A 23,054-nucleotide genomic window follows, 5' to 3' on the forward strand; every position below is an offset into this window, starting at 1 on the left:
AAGACATACATATTGGCAACCCGCAGGCCTGTCGTTTTGTGTTCTCCATAAAATGTCATATTTGTATATTATAAATTAACTCTTGTAGTTGTCCTCAGACTGTCTACGTAGGCATGTTCACGTGGTCTTGTGCACTACAGAAGACACACGAGGGATAAAATATATGTTAATTTTGAAAATGAATGACTTTCGATGCAAAATTGTCAAGTGATTAATTTACATTAGCTTATAAATGCTCAACTAATTAGATCATTTGTTATAAAGTATATCGCGTGTTTTTAAAGGAACCTGGGACACATTTTCTTATTTTCCACAATTTCACAATGAAATTTTTATGGAATATGTAGGACTATTATGGAAAGAATATATCTTTATTTCAGCTTAATATCCTTATTAGTTTATGAGATATGGTGTACTTTGTGTTTATGACACTCGCAAAACAGGCAACTTTCAAAAAGTTCCCTGCGGGATGGATTTTTACCTGAGAGTTTAAAAACTTGTGAAATGATTCTTCCTTATAACATTAAAAAACTCTAGGATGGAATTTTTGATTCACCCTATATTGCTCAATTAACTCCTGTTTCAAATTTTTAATTTTATTTCATGTAATTTTCCACTAATTTTCTGTACATTTTGCCTCATAAAATGAGTATATTGAAGAAGAATGCAAAATCCATCCTACAATTTCTTTGTTAGGTCACATAGAAGCTACACACCAACTTTGGTAAATATAGGTTTAGATTTGACCCGCATGGAACACTGCAGGTTACAAAAAATTGTGTTTTGAGTTAAATGTATTTTAGTTCTAAAACCATTCAAAATTTTCATAATGGATTTTCCAAATCTCTTAAAATTCACCAGTACTATACCTCCTACCCTCTTGCTTCTTCTTGGCTTCCTCCCTGTGCACCTTGAGGATTTTCAGATTTTTTCCTGGCTGTTTTCTTTTGTTGTGTGACTGAACGCTGACTGTCAAATTTTCTTCTTTCATCTCTTTGTGTAGCATGTTTGGTGGATACTGGTGAAAGTTTATAATTCCTTACAGCCATTTTCATTTCTTGTGTTGCACTGCATCACATGTATTCTGAAACTGCATTAGAAACAGTTATTCCAAGTCTTTTTGAGGACACAAAGGTCTCTTTTGGGCACTTTTTCCATTTACATGCATGAAGACTTTCATTGCATTTTGAGTAGCCCCTCTACAACATCTAGACAGAAGTTCTGTTGATGTCAGCCTTTGGTATACAGGCACAATTTTTAGCAGCATTGCAGTTGTGAATTAAACTGACATTTTTTTGTGGGTTTTGAGGGGTTTGTCCTGTTGCGATACTCTTGTTGTAGAAGCACCATGATTCGGGTCCTAAGAGGCATTTCTTATGCTTAGGATCTTCATCTGTGGAGGAGTAATGTTATAGTGGGGCATATATTGCAGATTTCATATTATCTACTGAGGGAATATTTGGACATATTGCCTGCCTATATTAATTTTTTAGCTTCACAATAGTTGCTTCTTTCAAACTTCCAGGCCCCCTTCCACCAAGTGCAGTTCCTTTTACTTTCCACTCTTTCACCAAATTCCTGAAACCAGTCCCCATCCTTTTGGCAACATGGTTAATCCACTCTTCTTTCTTCAATTGTACATCTGGTCAATATACTGCTTCATTTGAAAGGTGGAGAAATGTTTTGGCATCCCCATCAGAAAGCACAGTTGTGTAGTGCATGCCACATTCTTCCACTGATCTTTTCCATAAAATATCAGCTGCAAATACTTCCATTGCTACAGATGATCCCTCATAATTCCTGGAGCATTTCCCCACATGCTTTATGACCGTCCAGCCATATATTATATTCTGGAGAATCATCACCCAGTTCATGAGCAGTTACAACACACATCTGACAATATTTAGATAACACATGGTAATCTATAACTAATCCACTCAGAATGTCAATCACTATGCCAACGCCATAGAGAGATGTATGGCCACGCTTGTGCCATGTTCCATCAAATGATACAGCAATGTCAAGCACTTGTTTACCTACATTGGATGGATCTACTTCCTCATGATTTGATATAATATTCACTAACAATTTCCCACAACCTTGCTTGCAATTCACGAAACTGACCAAAACAAACCCAATAGTAAACAAGGAAGTGTATAAGCTGATGTCAGGCTGTCCACTAACTTATTAAATATATGCATTTGGTTACAACTCTCAAACATATTAAAATACTACTTATATAAATACATATAATTTTTTCAAGTCAAACATGTCACTAGAATGGATATAATTTTAAACATGTTCTAAAATATAAAGTTTTATGCTGACTAAATTGTAGGTTGAAGTAGTTCATAACATAGCCAACAGATGGCAGTATATATTCCAATATTCAAGAATTGCTCTACATAACAAAAGTGGTTTTGTGCCGCTGTGACTATTTTTGACGTAGTTACAGCCGTTTCAAAGTGGCTCTGCACGGTCATTTGTTTCTCCACCACGCCCCCTTTTCTCTGTATGCTTGGCTATCCGTGTCCCTTCTGTTAGCATTAATTCCCTCTTTACAGTAGCACTGATATGACACAATTCTTGAATATTGGAATATTGTGTAATTGATACCATTAAATATCTCAAGTGTGCTACGTCGATAAGCCGCCATTTTATTCCGGTTTACGATAATCGAGAGCAAAGAAGCTTTTCTCGCTACGAGGAATTCTCAGAAGTCAAAAGACCAAAAGTCAAAGAATATACACAGCGATGACTCCAAAGAAGACGGAAATTCAGACGAAAGAGAATTGCGGTTCCTGCAAACAGGAATTTGATGGAAATTCTGCAGCCGTAAAATGTGATGGAGCATGTTCGCTCTGGTAGCATAAAAATTATACAGGACTTAAACAAGGAGAATTTGACATGCTGAGCAAAACCAGCACTAATCTAATGTGGATGTGCGGAGACTGCAGAGCCATATTAGAAGAAATGAAATACAAGAGAGACACGACTCAAGAGATCATAGAGAAAATAGAAGGGATAGCGATAAACAACCCCAAAATAGAGGAATTATCAAGGAAAATAGAGAAAATTACTGATTTCATCCAAAAATATTGAACATGACATTAGATAAAACACATCTGAAAGGAACAATACAAAACCAACTCAGACAGTGAGAAAGGGAAAAAGAATAACCACATCCCCAACACAAATAGTACGATTTCTGAACACAGAGAAGAAGCAATTGCTGAAAAGGAAATACCGACTCCACCTCAAATACAGAACAGCCCGAAAATTAACCTGGATAACAAGCAACACTCAAACGGAAACATAGAAGAGGAAAGAAACAAAGAGGGTTGGAGAGAAGTAAGGAATGGAAGAACACTACCCAGAAGAAACCAACAAGAAGCACTGATTGGTACGAATCAACATGAGGACGAACTACGCGCAGCCGAAAAGACTGCCTGGCTCTTCCTGGGAAGGATAAATTCAAATTTCACACAGGAGACAGTCAAGAAATTGAAAATAGGTGCAATGAGTATGGTATGAAAATCAGCCTCTCGAAGACTAAATTGGCGTCAGTATGTAAGAAATTCAACAGAATTGAATGTCATATTGGTGATACAAACCTAGAACAGGTCGATAATTTCAAGTATTTAGGTTGTGTGTTCTCCCAGGATGGTAATATAGTAAGTGAGGTTGAATCAAGGTGTCGTAAAGCTAATGCAGTGAGCTCGCAGTTGCGATAAACAGTATTCTGTAAGAAGGAAGTCAGCTCCCAGACGAAACTATCTTTACATCGGTCTGTTTTCAGACCAACTTTGCTTTACGGGAGCGAAAGCTGGATGGACTCAGCATATCGTATTCAAAAGTTAGAAGTAACAGACATGAAAGTAGCAAGAATGATTGCTGGTACAAACAGGTGGGAACAATGGCAGGAGTGTGCTCGGAATGAGGAGATAAAGGCTAATTTAGGAATGAACTCGATGGATGAAGCTGTACGCATAAACCGGCTTCGGTGGTGGGGTCATGAGAGGCGAATGGAGGAGGATAGGTTACCTAGGAGAATAATGGGCTCTGCTATGGAGGGTAAGAGAAGGAGAGGTAGACCAAGACGATGATGGTTAGACTTAGTTTCTAACGATTTAAAGATAAGAGGTATAGAACTAAATGAGGCCGCAACACTAGTTGCAAATCGAGGATTGTGGCGACGTTCAGTAAATTCACAGAGGCTTGCAGACTGAACGCTGAAAGGCCTAACAGTCTATAATGATAGTGTATGTACGTATGTATCTTTTACTTCATTTCTACAACGTCATCGCACAGTGTCCCGGCGAGGTCACCGCTGTCCAAGAACAAATCGGCGATCCTGTTCCACATATATTGCTTAATTTGCCCAAGTATTTATCTAGTATCATAACTAAAAGGAAATCTCCCCAAGAAAGGACATGTCTGATAATCGTCTGGCAAAGATATCCACCAAATGTTCGAAATTTCTTGATTCTGAATCCCCTTGTGATATCAGCAATAATCAGTTCACCAACAGGCATCAATCCGATGATTCTAAATCTGAAGTGTTTAAAACAACGAATATGGAACCTAAAACGGAACTTGGCAAGGGAAACGAAACGATTCAGTTAGAGAAGGCTGAAGTTCCTGTTCTGCTAAGTGAACTTGGTAGGTTGAAACAGAGACTTTCAGGACAATTTGCCTGTCAGCGTAAAGAACGGCTATCTAGGAAACAAAAAGTTATTGTGAACACTCTGTTGCAAAAGTGTCAGAAAAAGTATCCCAAAGGGGTGAGGTATGAGAGTGAAATTCTCTTAGACAGTTTCTCGCTACACGTTAAATCACCCAAGTGTTATAGACACTGCCTGAAACACGGTTTGCTGACCCTTCCATCTGAGGTGCACTTAAGGAGGTTGTCAAAGGGTTTAAAATGCATTTGATGCCATTAAAGACTACTATATTGAAGAAATAGATGAGAATAAAAAGACAGGGATTGCCTTTTTTGATGAGGTGAAACTAACAGAAGGTGTACAGTTTAATGGGTCCTCTTCGTTCATATATGGATTTGTGGACTTCGGTAATGTAACAACTGAAGACCAGTGTAAAGTTTTGGCTGACCATGCCCTTGTTTTTTATGCTTGTATATCTCTTACAGAGTTGCGTAGCGTTCACATGTGATGGCAGCCAATGAAACAAACAGACCTGGAGGCATTTTACAAATATCAGGAAATAAAGGGTATAATAAGTGTTGTTTCTTTAACCCTATTAATGGAAGTAGAATAGTATGGGCTTTTTCAGATGCGGTACACATTTTAATATGTATATGCAACCACTTCCATGACAAGCGTGCTGTCGTGTTTGATATAGACACAGGGTACTATCGCTCTTATGAACTTGTACATAATACTGACAATCCATCAGAACACGCTGGTCTAAAGAAATGCTGTAAATTGCCTTTTGCGCATATACATCTAACCTCCTTCCAGCGAATGAACGCCGACTTGTCTTTCTGTTATTTAGCACTGGCATGGCAAATGACATACCTTTTTTAATATACTGGCATTCCAGGTTTTGAAGACGGTGGAGCGACTGAAGGATTCACGGAGGTGTTGAATGGTATGTCTGCTGCTTTAAATTCCACCCACCATCATTTACTTTGAGGAAAGGTTCGAAACCCAATCAAATTTTACCAGACATGTCTGTAGTCCTAAATAATTGAGATAGTAGTTTCTCTTCCCACAGAACATTGGAATTATTGAGAGTTACTATTCAGAGCACACTGGAAATTACTCTTCATGTGTGGGGTCAAGGTTTAAACTATGTACTGAGACGCAAATCTAATCAGGATCCACTAGAGAGACATTTTGGCATCATGCGATCACTGACCTGTCATCACCATCCTTCAACAGTTGATTTCTTGCACTTTCACATGTTGCAATCTATTTCTGTTCCAGTAATTTTATCAAAGGGAGGGATTTGTGAACTAAAGACAGAAACTGCCTTAACATCAATTGTCAACCAGATCAGAATTCTGGCAAAGAAGACTCAGATTGAAAATAGGGACATAAAAACATCAGTGTTGGGAAGTTTAGAGGAAGGATTGTTTTTGAAAGTGGTTGTGAAAGTCTTTCAGTATAAGGAGAAAATCCACCCATCAGTGCCCTTGCTAGTATTAAAAGATGTTTGGCTTACAATTTAGCTGGTTACATTGTACACCAGGCCCGTAGTTTTTGGAAGTGTGCTTCTTGTGTTGACGTTATAAAGACATCAGCAGTCACAACTAATTCTTTTGCCGTCTTTACGAACTTACGGGATTGTGGCTCTCAGCTGGAAAAACTATTTGTGCCACGGTTCAGAGGCATATTTAATGTCTTGCTTCAGACAGAAGAGACAATAAGAGCTCACCTCTCACCTCCCCCTGGTTTCAGGGGTGACTCTTTTTATGGTTGGTCGGAGTACATTGCAATTCAACGTTCAGGCTTGGGGTGTAATGAACAACGTGCCATGGACACTGCACCTAAACTGATCTTTCACTACATGAAGTGTCGTTTCTACCTCATGATTAACTAACTCCGGAAGGAACTGAACTCAGGTCGAATGTCAAAGTCTACCAGGAAATTTTCTAAGGTATCGATCTAAAGGTAAGAATTAAAAGAAAGAATATGATCCCACAGCTTTTCTTACACACGTTATTCTCTCATCAATTTATATATTTTCCCCTTTTTTGCATGATGAGTTTATGCTGCGCTTAATATAAGATTGGCCTACATAACCTTGTGATGTGGTATTTTATTCGTATCCAGTTGATTTGCACCCAGTTTTCTACAATTCTTTACATGCTTTAACATCATCCTTATTCTAACAGTATTGTTTTTGCTTCATGAAATGGAATGGCTGTGTTGTTGTTCTTATTTATCAAGTGAATTCCATCAGCACTTATACTTAGGATCCAGTTCCCTCAAGAACAAACTTGCCCTACAGATTTGATAACTTGATTTCAGGTCACGAGAGAGTGATACCTGAAGAACTTAATTTACTATTCATCGGAAACTGTTGATATCATCATTATCATCATCATCATCATCTCAGTTCTCTGATTTCTTGAGAGCTGTATGCATTCTTACTGCTGTTCCTGAATGATTGAACTGCAGAGGTGGCCAAATTATTAGACTAAAGGTCTAAAAATTCGTTATTCAATTTAGCTGAGTACACATTTTTATATACTGGTTGTGCGCACAAATGTGCAGAGTACTCCAAAATAAATAATTTAAATATTATTTCTATTAATACTTAGTTTTGCGTATTCACTTATGGTTTTTGTTCGCTTTGTACACAGTTCGATGTGGAAACACAGTTGGCATATACAAGTCTTCATCGGATTGTGGTACACCTTGTTTTTGCAGAGGTGATGATAGAAGCCGTGCACTGACAGTCTCGTTAGTACATGTCGCATCTCGAAGTTTGCTGACGTCGATCATCGCACCCGTGCTGTAGAATTCTGGCCAAATTTCTAGGTGGCGGTCCCTTAAACTTTGTAATTCTTGTTCTGCTGCTACGGTAGATGGGAGCACGAAGGTTGTTTTCAAATCCTCTAGCTGAAATGATTCTCTAGCTAGTACATATGTTAGGCGGGATCTTGTTGTTTTGGATACACCGAAAGCTCTTTTCAGGAAGCATGCTTTAACTCTTTCCAATGTAGCTAGGTTTTTCCTGGTGAGGTCAGGCCATATAATTTCAATGCCATATGTTAGGATAGGAATAATCTTTGCCTCGAATAGTTTCATTGCTGTTTCCAAGCTAAGTGCTTGTATATGCTTGATGTTATGTATTGCTAGGATAGCTTGCGCAGCCCTTTCTGTTATGTAGGGAAAACTTCATGCAATCTTTATTCATTATTCTAAGGCTTTTGATACTATCTGTTACCGTGTTTTAGCGGTAGTTATGCGTAAAAGAAGGTGCGGGTGTGAATGGGTTTCAAGCTACGAAAGTATAGTGCATGTAAAATTAATTTAAAATTTAACAAGGTTATATTTCCTTTTCAAAAACAAAGCAATAACAGACATGGCAGGTACAATGTAGCAAAACAAGGGGAGTTACAATATTTACAGGTTTTGGGCTTCACGCCCTGACTTCAGCGATCAGCTCAGTTTTACCACAAACACAAGTTTTAACAGAGGGGCAGAAAACCCCATTCATCCCTAGGAGCCCCTGGCTCCGAATTACACAGAAAAGCCTCCACGAGGCATATGACACTCCATTTCAAAAGAGCGATCCGCTCTCAAAATTTAAGCCTCTCAAAGGCCACACCAAACTCTACCTTCAAGCTGTCCTCTAAGGACGTATTCACAGGGGTAAAATACCCAACCTACTGAGGTCTATTGAATGAAAAAGAAGGTTGATTACATGACCTCTAAAATAACAATTTGAGAGGAGGCTAACCGCACTCCTGATACACTTTGTTTAAGACCTACTTGGCACTAGGCCGTTAATACAAGGGCTAATCCCATACTACGGAGGTGACTTCAGAAAATAACAATTTACATTACATCACGGAAGAATTGGTTTGAGAAAATAAGTCCACCTCAAAACAATATGAGTGGGAACTCGAGAGGGTTAGCACTCTCTATCCCAATATGTGGTTTAGAAGATAGGATAGGTACCAGTAGTCTTTACATTTTAAAGGAAGGTTACATGGTGGAAGGCCTAGAACCCGCCCCGAAGATTAAACTGCTGAGCAAGCAAAGAAAGAAGTTATTACTTGGCCATTACCTTGTTGTAGACGCCGCCGAAGAAAGAGGCGCTTCCCGCCTCCTGCTATGTACTTAATACACTGAAAGATGGAACAGAAGTGGCCCGGAGACCCCAAAATCAGCAGTTTATATCCTCTCACGGAAGATTCTAGGCGTTAGGGGAAAGAAAACACCCTCCCACAAAAATTTTATTGGCTAGGGAAAAGAAACCCCTACATAGAGGAAGAAGAAACACATTATTGGTGGAAAATTAATTAAAGAAATTCGGGATTGGCTAGATCCAAAATAAGGGGAAAAAGAGGGGTATACAGCCAACTTAAACAATGACAGAAAGAAATTTAACCAAGAACAAACTCTTGAAATAAAAATTTCTCCAACAAAATAGTTCTTTGATTTCGCACTAGGTTGCACTATTGTAATTCTTCAGTAGTGTCCTCTAGAAGAGAAAGTTCACACTTCTTACTTCAAGCGAGACAAAAACACATCAAAAGTGACACAGTTCAAAAACTCAAAATTTTCCACGTGGTGACATCTTCTGAGAAAGTAGAGAATTAATAGAATAGATAAAGTTCAACCTTCCTCCAGAAGAGGAGTTTCAACTGGCGCAACTTTTAAATAAACGGTGTAGAGGTGTACCGCCCGGTACACTATCAATAGAGTTATCGTATTAGAGAAGTTGCGTAAGATCATCGGGCCTAGTTTTTATCTACTTCCAGTCATTAAGAATCTCCTTACAGACAACTGGGTAGAGATTAGTAATGGCATCACTAAGTCATATCCGATACTTCAAACCATCGGCGTCCTTCAAGGCGACCCCCTAAGCCCATTGCTTTTCATTGCCGCCACAGCTGACATTGTACAAAGAGTAGATTCAGAAAATGTCAATATTCTCATGTATGCAGATGACATGGTTCTGACGTTAACTTCTCAGTTAGATTTGCAGACTACTTTTAATAAAGTTACTAAATGGGCATTAGAGAACCAGCTGAGGTTAAATGAAAATAACACTGTCTCTCTGACCTTCAGAAAAGGAGGAAAACGTGGAACATTCTTAATCAATGACCAGCAACTAAAGTCAGTCACAAATTTTAAGTACCTAGGAGTCACTTTTCAAACATCGGAGAACGTGATCTCTTTACTTGTAAAAGACGGGCTAAATGCTGCCATAAAATCCATTAACGACATCAGATCTTTGAGCCATCTCTCACTTTCATGTGCCATCGAATTATTTCATCTTAAGGTTAGTCCTGTAGCCAGCTATGGATTAGAAAATATAGGGATATATCTTGGAAAGAGGCAGCTACGTAGTACAGAGAAGGGGAAAGCATTCTATTTAAAGAAAGTACTTTGCCTGTCAAAGTAAACTCCATCACGCCTCGTATACCAACCGTCGAGGGAATTATTCTTTGTGGAAGAGCTGCTCCCGGCCACCCCAGCGTACAAGGAATTCCTACAAGAGCTTCAACAAAAGAGAGACACCATATGGTGGGATGCGATGATCAAGCGCAACTGGACTCAAGGAGGTTATGAGTTGAGACACGTTTCACCAACGCCTGTGTATTAAAGCGAGCTTCCATGAGCCAAGTCCGGACTGCAGGCGAACTCTGTGAACGCTATCACGTACTTAAGTGTAAACTGAGAATAGAGATCTTAACAAAATTCTGTACAGACGACCGCTCATAAGAATTTTGTCCATGCACATTTGTGCGCAATAAATCATTTATTAATACATGCTATTGACGAAGATGAACTTCTTGTTTTATTCATTATGCTAATTCTGAACTCCGTTCAGTTTTTGCTAATTACAATTGGGATAACGCACACAATAGAAATGTAGTTGAAAGTAGGCGAAAAGCCTTTTGTTAGAGGTGTGTCGGTCTTGGCGTACCGGTAGGAGTCACCTATTCTCAGAATGGAGCAGTGACAACCTGCTCCAGGATCCTCTTCTCTACCGGTCCACTGTTACTCTGACAGTCTTGCACTGCGACTCGCAGTTTGCTGCTACCGGCCCACTGCTACTGTGACAGTCTCGCAGTGCGACTCGCAGTTTGCTGCTACCGGTCCACTGCTACTGTAACAGTCTAGCACTGCGACTCGCAGTTTGCTGCTACCGGTCCACTGCTACTGTGACAGTCTTGCACTGCGACTCGCAGTTTGCTGCTACCGGCCCACTGCTACTGTAACAGTCTTGCGCTGCGACTCGCAGTTTGCTGCTACCGGTCCACTGCTACTGTGACAGTCTCGCAGTGCGACTCGCAGTTTGCTGCTACCGGTCCACTGCTACTGTAACAGTCTAGCACTGCGACTCGCAGTTTGCTGCTACCGGTCCACTGCTACTGTGACAGTCTTGCACTGCGACTCGCAGTTTGCTGCTACCGGCCCACTGCTGTCTGCTACTGTAACAGTCTTGCGCTGCGACTCGCAGTTTGCTGCTATCGGTCCACTGCTACTGTGACACTCTTGCGATGCGACTCGCAGTTTGCTGCTGCCGGTCCACTGCTGCTGTGACAGTGTTGCGCTGCGACTCGCAGTTTGCTGCTATCGGTCCACTCCTACTGTGACACTCTTGCGATGCGACTCGCAGTTTGCTGCTACCGGTCCACTGCTACTGTGACAGTGTTGCGCTGCGACTCGCAGTTTGCTGCTGCCGGTCCACTGCTACTGTAACAGTGTTGCCATGCGACTCGCAGTTTGCTGCTACCGCTCCACTGCTACTGTAACAGTGTTGCGATGCGACTCGCAGTTTGCTGCTACCGGTCCACTGCTACTGTGACAGTGTAGCGCTGCGACTCGCAGTTTGCTGCTACCGGTCCACTGCTGCTGTGACAGTCCTGCGCTGCGACTCGCAGTTTGCTGCTACCGGCCCACTGCTACTGAGACAGTGTAGCGTTGCGACTCGCAGTTTGCTGCTACCGGTCCACTGCTACTGTGACAGTGTAGCGCTGCGACTCGCAGTTTGCTCCTACCGGTCCACTGCTGTCTGCTACTGTGACAATGTAGCGCTGCGACTCGCAGTTTGCTGCTACCGGTCCACTGCTACTGTGACAGTCTTGCGCTGCGACTCGCAGTTTGCTGCTACCGGTCCACTGCTACTGTGACAGTGTAGCGCTGCGACTCGCAGTTTGCTGCTACCGGTCCACTGCTACTGTGACAGTCTTGCGCTGCGACTCACAGTTTGCTGCTACCGGTCCACTGCTACTGTGACAGTCTCACAGTGCGACTCGCAGTTTGCTGCTACCGGCGCACTTCTATTGTGACAGTCTTGCGCTGCGACTCGCAGTTTGCTGCTACCGGTCCAATGCTACTGTGACAGTCTTGCGCTGCGACTCGCAGTTTGCTGTTACCGCTCCACTGGGACTGTGACAGTGTAGCGTTGCGACTCGCAGTTTGCTGCTACCGGTCCACTGCAACTGTGACAGTGTAGCGTTGCGACTCGCAGTTTGCTGCTACCTGTCCACTGCTACTGTGACAGTGTAGCGTTGCGAATCGCAGTTTGCTGCTACCGGTCCACTGCTACTGTGACAGTGTAGCGCTGCGACTCGCAGTTTGCTGCTACCGGTCCACTGCTACTGTGACAGTGTAGCGTTGCGACTCGCAGTTTGCTGGTACCGGTCCACTGCTACTGTGACAGTGTAGCGTTGCGACTCGCAGTTTGCTGCTACCGGTCCACTGCTACTGTGACAGTGTAGCGTTGCGACTCGCAGTTTGCTGCTACCGGTCCACTGCTACTGTGAGAGTGTAGCGCTGCGACTCGCAGTTTGCTGCTACCGGTCCACTGCTACTGTGACACTCTTGCGCTGCGACTCTGAGTTTGCTGCTACCGGTCCACTGCTACTGTAACAGTGTTGCCATGCGACTCGCAGTTTGCTGCGACCGGTCCACTGCTACTGTGACAGTGTAGCGTTGCGACTCGCAGTTTGCTGCTACCGGTCCACTGCTACTGTGACAGTGTAGCGTTGCGACTCGCAGTTTGCTGCTACCGGTCCACTGCTACTGTGAGAGTGTAGCGCTGCGACTCGCAGTTTGCTGCTACCGGTCCACTGCTACTGTGACACTCTTGCGCTGCGACTCTGAGTTTGCTGCTACCGGTCCACTGCTACTGTAACAGTGTTGCCATGCGACTCGCAGTTTGCTGCGACCGGTCCACTGCTGCTGTGACAGTGTTGCCACGCGACTCGCAGTTTGCTGCTACCGGTCCACTGCTACTGTGGCAGTCTTGCGCTGCGACTCGCAGTTTGCTGCCTCCGGTCCACTGCTACTGTGACAGTCTTGCGCTGCGACTCGCAGTTTGCTGCTACCGGTCCACTGCTACTGTGACAGTGTAGCGTTGCGACTCGCAGTTTGCTGCTACCGGTCCACTGCTGCTGTGACAGTGTTGCCATGCGACTCGCAGTTTGCTGCTACCGGTCCACTGCTACTGTGGCAGTCTTGCGCTGCGACTCGCAGTTTGCTGCCTCCGGTCCACTGCTACTGTGACAGTCTTGCGCTGCGACTCGCAGTTTGCTGCTACCGGTCCACTGCTACTGTGACAGTCTTGCGGTGCGACTCACAGTTTGCTGCTACCGGTCCACTGCTACTGTGACAGTCTTGCACTGCGACTCGCAGTTTGCTGCTACCGGCCCACTGCTGTCTGCTACTGTGACAGTCTTGCGCTGCGACTCGCAGTTTGCTGCTATCGGTCCACTGCTACTGTGACACTCTTGCGATGCGACTCGCAGTTTGCTGCTGCCGGTCCACTGCTGCTGTGACAGTGTTGCGCTGCGACTCGCAGTTTGCTGCTATCGGTCCACTGCTACTGTGACACTCTTGCGATGCGACTCGCAGTTTGCTGCTGCCGGTCCACTGCTACTGTGACAGTGTTGCGCTGCGACTCGCAGTTTGCTGCTACCGGTCCACTGTTACTGCGACAGTCTTGCGCTGCGACTCGCAGTTTGCTGCTACCGGTCCACTGCTACTGTAACAGTGTTGCCATGCGACTCGCAGTTTGCTGCTACCGCTCCACTGCTACTGTAACAGTGTTGCGATGCGACTCGCAGTTTGCTGCTACCGGTCCACTGCTACTGTGAGAGACTTGCGCTGCGACTCGCAGTTTGCTGCTACCGGTCCACTGCTACTGTGACAGTCCTGCGCTGCAACTCGCAGTTTGCTGCTACCGGCCCACTGCTACTGTGACAGTGTAGCGTTGCGACTCGCAGTTTGCTGCTACCGGTCCACTGCTACTGTGACAGTGTAGCGCTGCGACTCGCAGTTTGCTCCTACCGGTCCACTGCTGTCTGCTACTGTGACAATGTAGCGCTGCGACTCGCAGTTTGCTGCTACCGGCGCACTGCTACTGTGACAGTCTTGCGCTGCGACTCGCAGTTTGCTGCTACCGGTCCACTGCTACTGTGACAGTGTTGCCATGCGACTCACAGTTTGCTGCTACCGGTCCACTGCTACTGTGACAGTGTAGCGCTGCGACTCGCAGTTTGCTGCTACCGGTCCACTGCTACTGTGACAGTCTTGCGCTGCGACTCACAGTTTGCTGCTACCGGTCCACTGCTACTGTGACAGTCTCGCAGTGCGACTCGCAGTTTGTTGCTACCGGTCCACTGCTACTGTGACAGTGTTGCCATGCGACTCGCAGTTTGCTGCTACCGGTCCACTGCTGCTGTGACAGTGTTGCGCTGCGACTCGCAGTTTGCTGCTGCCGGTCCACTGCTATTGTGACAGTCTTGCGCTGCGACTCGCAGTTTGCTGCTACCGGTCCACTGCTACTGTGACAGTGTTGCCATGCGACTCGCAGTTTGCTGCTACCGGTCCACTGCTACTGTGACAGTGTTGCCATGCGACTCGCAGTTTGCTGCCTCCGGTCCACTGCTACTGACAGTCTTGCGCTGCGACTCGCAGTTTGCTGCTACCGGTCCACTGCTACTGTGACAGTCTTGCGCTGCGACTCGCAGTTTGCTGCTACCGGTCCACTGCTACTGTGACAGTCTTGCGCTGCGACTCGCAGTTTGCTGCTACCGGTCCACTGCTACTGTGACAGTGTAGCGTTGCGATTCGCAGTTTGCTGCTACCGGTCCACTGCTGCTGTGACAGTGTTGCCATGCGACTCGCAGTTTGCTGCTACCGGTCCACTGCTACTGTGGCAGTCTTGCGCTGCGACTCGCAGTTTGCTGCCTCCGGTCTACTGCTACTGTGACAGTCTTGCGCTGCGACTCGCAGTTTGCTGCTACCGGTCCACTGCTAATGTGACAGTGTAGCGTTGCGACTCGCAGTTTGCTGCTACCGGTCCACTGCTGCTGTGACAGTGTGGCCATGCGACTCGCAGTTTGCTGCTACCGGTCCACTGCTACTGTGGCAGTCTTGCGCTGCGACTCGCAGTTTGCTGCCTCCGGTCCACTGCTACTGTAACAGTCTTGCGCTGCGACTCGCAGTTTGCTGCTACCGGTCCACTGCTACTGTGACAGTCTTGCGGTGCGACTCACAGTTTGCTGCTACCGGTCCACTGCTACTGTGACAGTGTTGCGCTGCGACTCGCAGTTTGCTGCTACCGGTCCACTGTTACTGCGACAGTCTTGCGCTGCGACTCGCAGTTTGCTGCTACCGGTCCACTGCAACTGTAACAGTGTTGCCATGCGACCCGCAGTTTGCTGCTACCGCGCCACTGCTACTGTAACAGTGTTGCGATGCGACTCGCAGTTTGCTGCTACCGGTCCAGTGCTACTGTGAGAGTCTTGCGCTGCGACTCGCAGTTTGCTGCTACCGGTCCGCTGCTACTGTGACAGTCCTGCGCTGCAACTCGCAGTTTGCTGCTACCGGCCCACTGCTACTGTGACAGTGTAGCGTTGCGACTCGCAGTTTGTTGCTACCGGTCCACTGCTACTGTAACAGTGTAGCGCTGCGACTCGTAGTTTGCTCCTACCGGTCCACTGCTGTCTGCTACTGTGACAATGTAGCGCTGCGACTCGCAGTTTGCTGCTCCCGGCGCACTGCTACTGTGACAGTCTTGCGCTGCGACTCTGAGTTTGCTGCTACCGGTCCACTGCTACTGTGACAGTGTAGCGTTGCGACTCGCAGTTTGCTGCTACCGGTCCACTGCTACTGTGAGAGTGTAGCGCTGCGACTCGCAGTTTGCTGCTACCGGTCCACTGCTACTGTGACACTCTTGCGCTGCGACTCTGAGTTTGCTGCTACCGGTCCACTGCTACTGTAACAGTGTTGCCATGCGACTCGCAGTTTGCTGCGACCGGTCCACTGCTACTGTGACAGTGTAGCGTTGCGACTCGCAGTTTGCTGCTACCGGTCCACTGCTACTGTGACAGTGTAGCGTTGCGACTCGCAGTTTGCTGCTACCGGTCCACTGCTACTGTGAGAGTGTAGCGCTGCGACTCGCAGTTTGCTGCTACCGGTCCACTGCTACTGTGACACTCTTGCGCTGCGACTCTGAGTTTGCTGCTACCGGTCCACTGCTACTGTAACAGTGTTGCCATGCGACTCGCAGTTTGCTGCGACCGGTCCACTGCTGCTGTGACAGTGTTGCCACGCGACTCGCAGTTTGCTGCTACCGGTCCACTGCTACTGTGGCAGTCTTGCGCTGCGACTCGCAGTTTGCTGCCTCCGGTCCACTGCTACTGTGACAGTCTTGCGCTGCGACTCGCAGTTTGCTGCTACCGGTCCACTGCTACTGTGACAGTGTAGCGTTGCGACTCGCAGTTTGCTGCTACCGGTCCACTGCTGCTGTGACAGTGTTGCCATGCGACTCGCAGTTTGCTGCTACCGGTCCACTGCTACTGTGGCAGTCTTGCGCTGCGACTCGCAGTTTGCTGCCTCCGGTCCACTGCTACTGTGACAGTCTTGCGCTGCGACTCGCAGTTTGCTGCTACCGGTCCACTGCTACTGTGACAGTCTTGCGGTGCGACTCACAGTTTGCTGCTACCGGTCCACTGCTACTGTGACAGTCTTGCACTGCGACTCGCAGTTTGCTGCTACCGGCCCACTGCTGTCTGCTACTGTGACAGTCTTGCGCTGCGACTCGCAGTTTGCTGCTATCGGTCCACTGCTACTGTGACACTCTTGCGATGCGACTCGCAGTTTGCTGCTGCCGGTCCACTGCTGCTGTGACAGTGTTGCGCTGCGACTCGCAGTTTGCTGCTATCGGTCCACTGCTACTGTGACACTCTTGCGATGCGACTCGCAGTTTGCTGCTGCCGGTCCACTGCTACTGTGACAGTGTTGCGCTGCGACTCGCAGTTTGCTGCTACCGGTCCACTGTTACTGCGACAGTCTTGCGCTGCGACTCGCAGTTTGCTGCTACCGGTCCACTGCTACTGTAACAGTGTTGCCATGCGACTCGCAGTTTGCTGCTACCGCTCCACTGCTACTGTAACAGTGTTGCGATGCGACTCGCAGTTTGCTGCTACCGGTCCACTGCTACTGTGAGAGACTTGCGCTGCGACTCGCAGTTTGCTGCTACCGGTCCACTGCTACTGTGACAGTCCTGCGCTGCAACTCGCAGTTTGCTGCTACCGGCCCACTGCTACTGTGACAGTGTAGCGTTGCGACTCGCAGTTTGCTGCTACCGGTCCACTGCTACTGTGACAGTGTAGCGCTGCGACTCGCAGTTTGCTCCTACCGGTCCACTGCTGTCTGCTACTGTGACAATGTAGCGCTGCGACTCGCAGTTTGCTGCTACCGGCGCACTGCTACTGTGACAGTCTTGCGCTGCGACTCGCAGTTTGCTGCTACCGGTCCACTGCTACTGTGACAGTGTTGCCATGCGACTCACAGTTTGCTGCTACCGGTCCACTGCTACTGTGACAGTGTAGCGCTGCGACTCGCAGTTTGCTGCTACCGGTCCACTGCTACTGTGACAGTCTTGCGCTGCGACTCACAGTTTGCTGCTACCGGTCCACTGCTACTGTGACAGTCTCGCAGTGCGACTCGCAGTTTGTTGCTACCGGTCCACTGCTACTGTGACAGTGTTGCCATGCGACTCGCAGTTTGCTGCTACCGGTCCACTGCTGCTGTGACAGTGTTGCGCTGCGACTCGCAGTTTGCTGCTGCCGGTCCACTGCTATTGTGACAGTCTTGCGCTGCGACTCGCAGTTTGCTGCTACCGGTCCACTGCTACTGTGACAGTGTTGCCATGCGACTCGCAGTTTGCTGCTACCGGTCCACTGCTACTGTGACAGTGTTGCCATGCGACTCGCAGTTTGCTGCCTCCGGTCCACTGCTACTGACAGTCTTGCGCTGCGACTCGCAGTTTGCTGCTACCGGTCCACTGCTACTGTGACAGTCTTGCGCTGCGACTCGCAGTTTGCTGCTACCGGTCCACTGCTACTGTGACAGTCTTGCGCTGCGACTCGCAGTTTGCTGCTACCGGTCCACTGCTACTGTGACAGTGTAGCGTTGCGATTCGCAGTTTGCTGCTACCGGTCCACTGCTGCTGTGACAGTGTTGCCATGCGACTCGCAGTTTGCTGCTACCGGTCCACTGCTACTGTGGCAGTCTTGCGCTGCGACTCGCAGTTTGCTGCCTCCGGTCTACTGCTACTGTGACAGTCTTGCGCTGCGACTCGCAGTTTGCTGCTACCGGTCCACTGCTAATGTGACAGTGTAGCGTTGCGACTCGCAGTTTGCTGCTACCGGTCCACTGCTGCTGTGACAGTGTTGCCATGCGACTCGCAGTTTGCTGCTACCGGTCCACTGCTACTGTGGCAGTCTTGCGCTGCGACTCGCAGTTTGCTGCCTCCGGTCCACTGCTACTGTAACAGTCTTGCGCTGCGACTCGCAGTTTGCTGCTACCGGTCCACTGCTACTGTGACAGTCTTGCGGTGCGACTCACAGTTTGCTGCTACCGGTCCACTGCTACTGTGACAGTGTTGCGCTGCGACTCGCAGTTTGCTGCTACCGGTCCACTGTTACTGCGACAGTCTTGCGCTGCGACTCGCAGTTTGCTGCTACCGGTCCACTGCAACTGTAACAGTGTTGCCATGCGACCCGCAGTTTGCTGCTACCGCGCCACTGCTACTGTAACAGTGTTGCGATGCGACTCGCAGTTTGCTGCTACCGGTCCAGTGCTACTGTGAGAGTCTTGCGCTGCGACTCGCAGTTTGCTGCTACCGGTCCGCTGCTACTGTGACAGTCCTGCGCTGCAACTCGCAGTTTGCTGCTACCGGCCCACTGCTACTGTGACAGTGTAGCGTTGCGACTCGCAGTTTGTTGCTACCGGTCCACTGCTACTGTAACAGTGTAGCGCTGCGACTCGTAGTTTGCTCCTACCGGTCCACTGCTGTCTGCTACTGTGACAATGTAGCGCTGCGACTCGCAGTTTGCTGCTCCCGGCGCACTGCTACTGTGACAGTCTTGCGCTGCGACTCGCAGTTTGCTGCTACCGGTCCCCTGCTACTGTGACAGTGTTGCCATGCGACTCGCAGTTTGCTGCTACCGGTCCACTGCTACTGTGACAGTGTAGCGCTGCGACTCGCAGTTTGCTGCTACCGGTCCACTGCTACTGTGACAGTGTTGCGCTGCGACTCGCAGTTTGCTGCTGCCCGTCCACTGCTACTGTAACAGTGTTGCCATGCGACTCGCAGTTTGCTGCTACCGCTCCACTGCTACTGTAACAGTGTTGCGATGCGACTCGCAGTTTGCTGCTACCGGTCCACTGCTACTGTGACAGTGTAGCGCTGCGACTCGCAGTTTGCTGCTACCGGTCCACTGCTGCTGTGACAGTCCTGCGCTGCGACTCGCAGTTTGCTGCTACCGGCCCACTGCTACTGAGACAGTGTAGCGTTGCGACTCGCAGTTTGCTGCTACCGGTCCACTGCTACTGTGACAGTGTAGCGCTGCGACTCGCAGTTTGCTCCTACCGGTCCACTGCTGTCTGCTACTGTGACAATGTAGCGCTGCGACTCGCAGTTTGCTGCTACCGGTCCACTGCTACTGTGACAGTCTTGCGCTGCGACTCGCAGTTTGCTGCTACCGGTCCACTGCTACTGTGACAGTGTAGCGCTGCGACTCGCAGTTTGCTGCTACCGGTCCACTGCTACTGTGACAGTCTTGCGCTGCGACACACAGTTTGCTGCTACCGGTCCACTGCTACTGTGACAGTCTCACAGTGCGACTCGCAGTTTGCTGCTACCGGCGCACTTCTATTGTGACAGTCTTGCGCTGCGACTCGCAGTTTGCTGCTACCGGTCCAATGCTACTGTGACAGTCTTGCGCTGCGACTCGCAGTTTGCTGTTACCGCTCCACTGGGACTGTGACAGTGTAGCGTTGCGACTCGCAGTTTGCTGCTACCGGTCCACTGCAACTGTGACAGTGTAGCGTTGCGACTCGCAGTTTGCTGCTACCTGTCCACTGCTACTGTGACAGTGTAGCGTTGCGAATCGCAGTTTGCTGCTACCGGTCCACTGCTACTGTGACAGTGTAGCGCTGCGACTCGCAGTTTGCTGCTACCGGTCCACTGCTACTGTGACAGTGTAGCGTTGCGACTCGCAGTTTGCTGGTACCGGTCCACTGCTACTGTGACAGTGTAGCGTTGCGACTCGCAGTTTGCTGCTACCGGTCCACTGCTACTGTGACAGTGTAGCGTTGCGACTCGCAGTTTGCTGCTACCGGTCCACTGCTACTGTGAGAGTGTAGCGCTGCGACTCGCAGTTTGCTGCTACCGGTCCACTGCTACTGTGACACTCTTGCGCTGCGACTCTGAGTTTGCTGCTACCGGTCCACTGCTACTGTAACAGTGTTGCCATGCGACTCGCAGTTTGCTGCGACCGGTCCACTGCTACTGTGACAGTGTAGCGTTGCGACTCGCAGTTTGCTGCTACCGGTCCACTGCTACTGTGACAGTGTAGCGTTGCGACTCGCAGTTTGCTGCTACCGGTCCACTGCTACTGTGAGAGTGTAGCGCTGCGACTCGCAGTTTGCTGCTACCGGTCCACTGCTACTGTGACACTCTTGCGCTGCGACTCTGAGTTTGCTGCTACCGGTCCACTGCTACTGTAACAGTGTTGCCATGCGACTCGCAGTTTGCTGCGACCGGTCCACTGCTGCTGTGACAGTGTTGCCACGCGACTCGCAGTTTGCTGCTACCGGTCCACTGCTACTGTGGCAGTCTTGCGCTGCGACTCGCAGTTTGCTGCCTCCGGTCCACTGCTACTGTGACAGTCTTGCGCTGCGACTCGCAGTTTGCTGCTACCGGTCCACTGCTACTGTGACAGTGTAGCGTTGCGACTCGCAGTTTGCTGCTACCGGTCCACTGCTGCTGTGACAGTGTTGCCATGCGACTCGCAGTTTGCTGCTACCGGTCCACTGCTACTGTGGCAGTCTTGCGCTGCGACTCGCAGTTTGCTGCCTCCGGTCCACTGCTACTGTGACAGTCTTGCGCTGCGACTCGCAGTTTGCTGCTACCGGTCCACTGCTACTGTGACAGTCTTGCGGTGCGACTCACAGTTTGCTGCTACCGGTCCACTGCTACTGTGACAGTCTTGCACTGCGACTCGCAGTTTGCTGCTACCGGCCCACTGCTGTCTGCTACTGTGACAGTCTTGCGCTGCGACTCGCAGTTTGCTGCTATCGGTCCACTGCTACTGTGACACTCTTGCGATGCGACTCGCAGTTTGCTGCTGCCGGTCCACTGCTGCTGTGACAGTGTTGCGCTGCGACTCGCAGTTTGCTGCTATCGGTCCACTGCTACTGTGACACTCTTGCGATGCGACTCGCAGTTTGCTGCTGCCGGTCCACTGCTACTGTGACAGTGTTGCGCTGCGACTCGCAGTTTGCTGCTACCGGTCCACTGTTACTGCGACAGTCTTGCGCTGCGACTCGCAGTTTGCTGCTACCGGTCCACTGCTACTGTAACAGTGTTGCCATGCGACTCGCAGTTTGCTGCTACCGCTCCACTGCTACTGTAACAGTGTTGCGATGCGACTCGCAGTTTGCTGCTACCGGTCCACTGCTACTGTGAGAGACTTGCGCTGCGACTCGCAGTTTGCTGCTACCGGTCCACTGCTACTGTGACAGTCCTGCGCTGCAACTCGCAGTTTGCTGCTACCGGCCCACTGCTACTGTGACAGTGTAGCGTTGCGACTCGCAGTTTGCTGCTACCGGTCCACTGCTACTGTGACAGTGTAGCGCTGCGACTCGCAGTTTGCTCCTACCGGTCCACTGCTGTCTGCTACTGTGACAATGTAGCGCTGCGACTCGCAGTTTGCTGCTACCGGCGCACTGCTACTGTGACAGTCTTGCGCTGCGACTCGCAGTTTGCTGCTACCGGTCCACTGCTACTGTGACAGTGTTGCCATGCGACTCACAGTTTGCTGCTACCGGTCCACTGCTACTGTGACAGTGTAGCGCTGCGACTCGCAGTTTGCTGCTACCGGTCCACTGCTACTGTGACAGTCTTGCGCTGCGACTCACAGTTTGCTGCTACCGGTCCACTGCTACTGTGACAGTCTCGCAGTGCGACTCGCAGTTTGTTGCTACCGGTCCACTGCTACTGTGACAGTGTTGCCATGCGACTCGCAGTTTGCTGCTACCGGTCCACTGCTGCTGTGACAGTGTTGCGCTGCGACTCGCAGTTTGCTGCTGCCGGTCCACTGCTATTGTGACAGTCTTGCGCTGCGACTCGCAGTTTGCTGCTACCGGTCCACTGCTACTGTGACAGTGTTGCCATGCGACTCGCAGTTTGCTGCTACCGGTCCACTGCTACTGTGACAGTGTTGCCATGCGACTCGCAGTTTGCTGCCTCCGGTCCACTGCTACTGACAGTCTTGCGCTGCGACTCGCAGTTTGCTGCTACCGGTCCACTGCTACTGTGACAGTCTTGCGCTGCGACTCGCAGTTTGCTGCTACCGGTCCACTGCTACTGTGACAGTCTTGCGCTGCGACTCGCAGTTTGCTGCTACCGGTCCACTGCTACTGTGACAGTGTAGCGTTGCGATTCGCAGTTTGCTGCTACCGGTCCACTGCTGCTGTGACAGTGTTGCCATGCGACTCGCAGTTTGCTGCTACCGGTCCACTGCTACTGTGGCAGTCTTGCGCTGCGACTCGCAGTTTGCTGCCTCCGGTCTACTGCTACTGTGACAGTCTTGCGCTGCGACTCGCAGTTTGCTGCTACCGGTCCACTGCTAATGTGACAGTGTAGCGTTGCGACTCGCAGTTTGCTGCTACCGGTCCACTGCTGCTGTGACAGTGTTGCCATGCGACTCGCAGTTTGCTGCTACCGGTCCACTGCTACTGTGGCAGTCTTGCGCTGCGACTCGCAGTTTGCTGCCTCCGGTCCACTGCTACTGTAACAGTCTTGCGCTGCGACTCGCAGTT

At 49.0% G+C, this 23,054-nt stretch overlaps 1 protein-coding gene across 1 annotated transcript in view; it reads left to right on the forward strand.

Annotated features, from left to right (window-relative positions):
- LOC136865921 (uncharacterized) overlaps window positions 1–23,054 on the forward strand; it is a 333,721-nt gene that overhangs the window by 214,674 nt on the left and 95,993 nt on the right. The window lies entirely within an intron of this gene.

This window comes from Anabrus simplex, chromosome 3 (assembly GCF_040414725.1).
Source record: "Anabrus simplex isolate iqAnaSimp1 chromosome 3, ASM4041472v1, whole genome shotgun sequence".
Classification (NCBI taxonomy): Eukaryota; Metazoa; Arthropoda; class Insecta; order Orthoptera; family Tettigoniidae; genus Anabrus; species Anabrus simplex.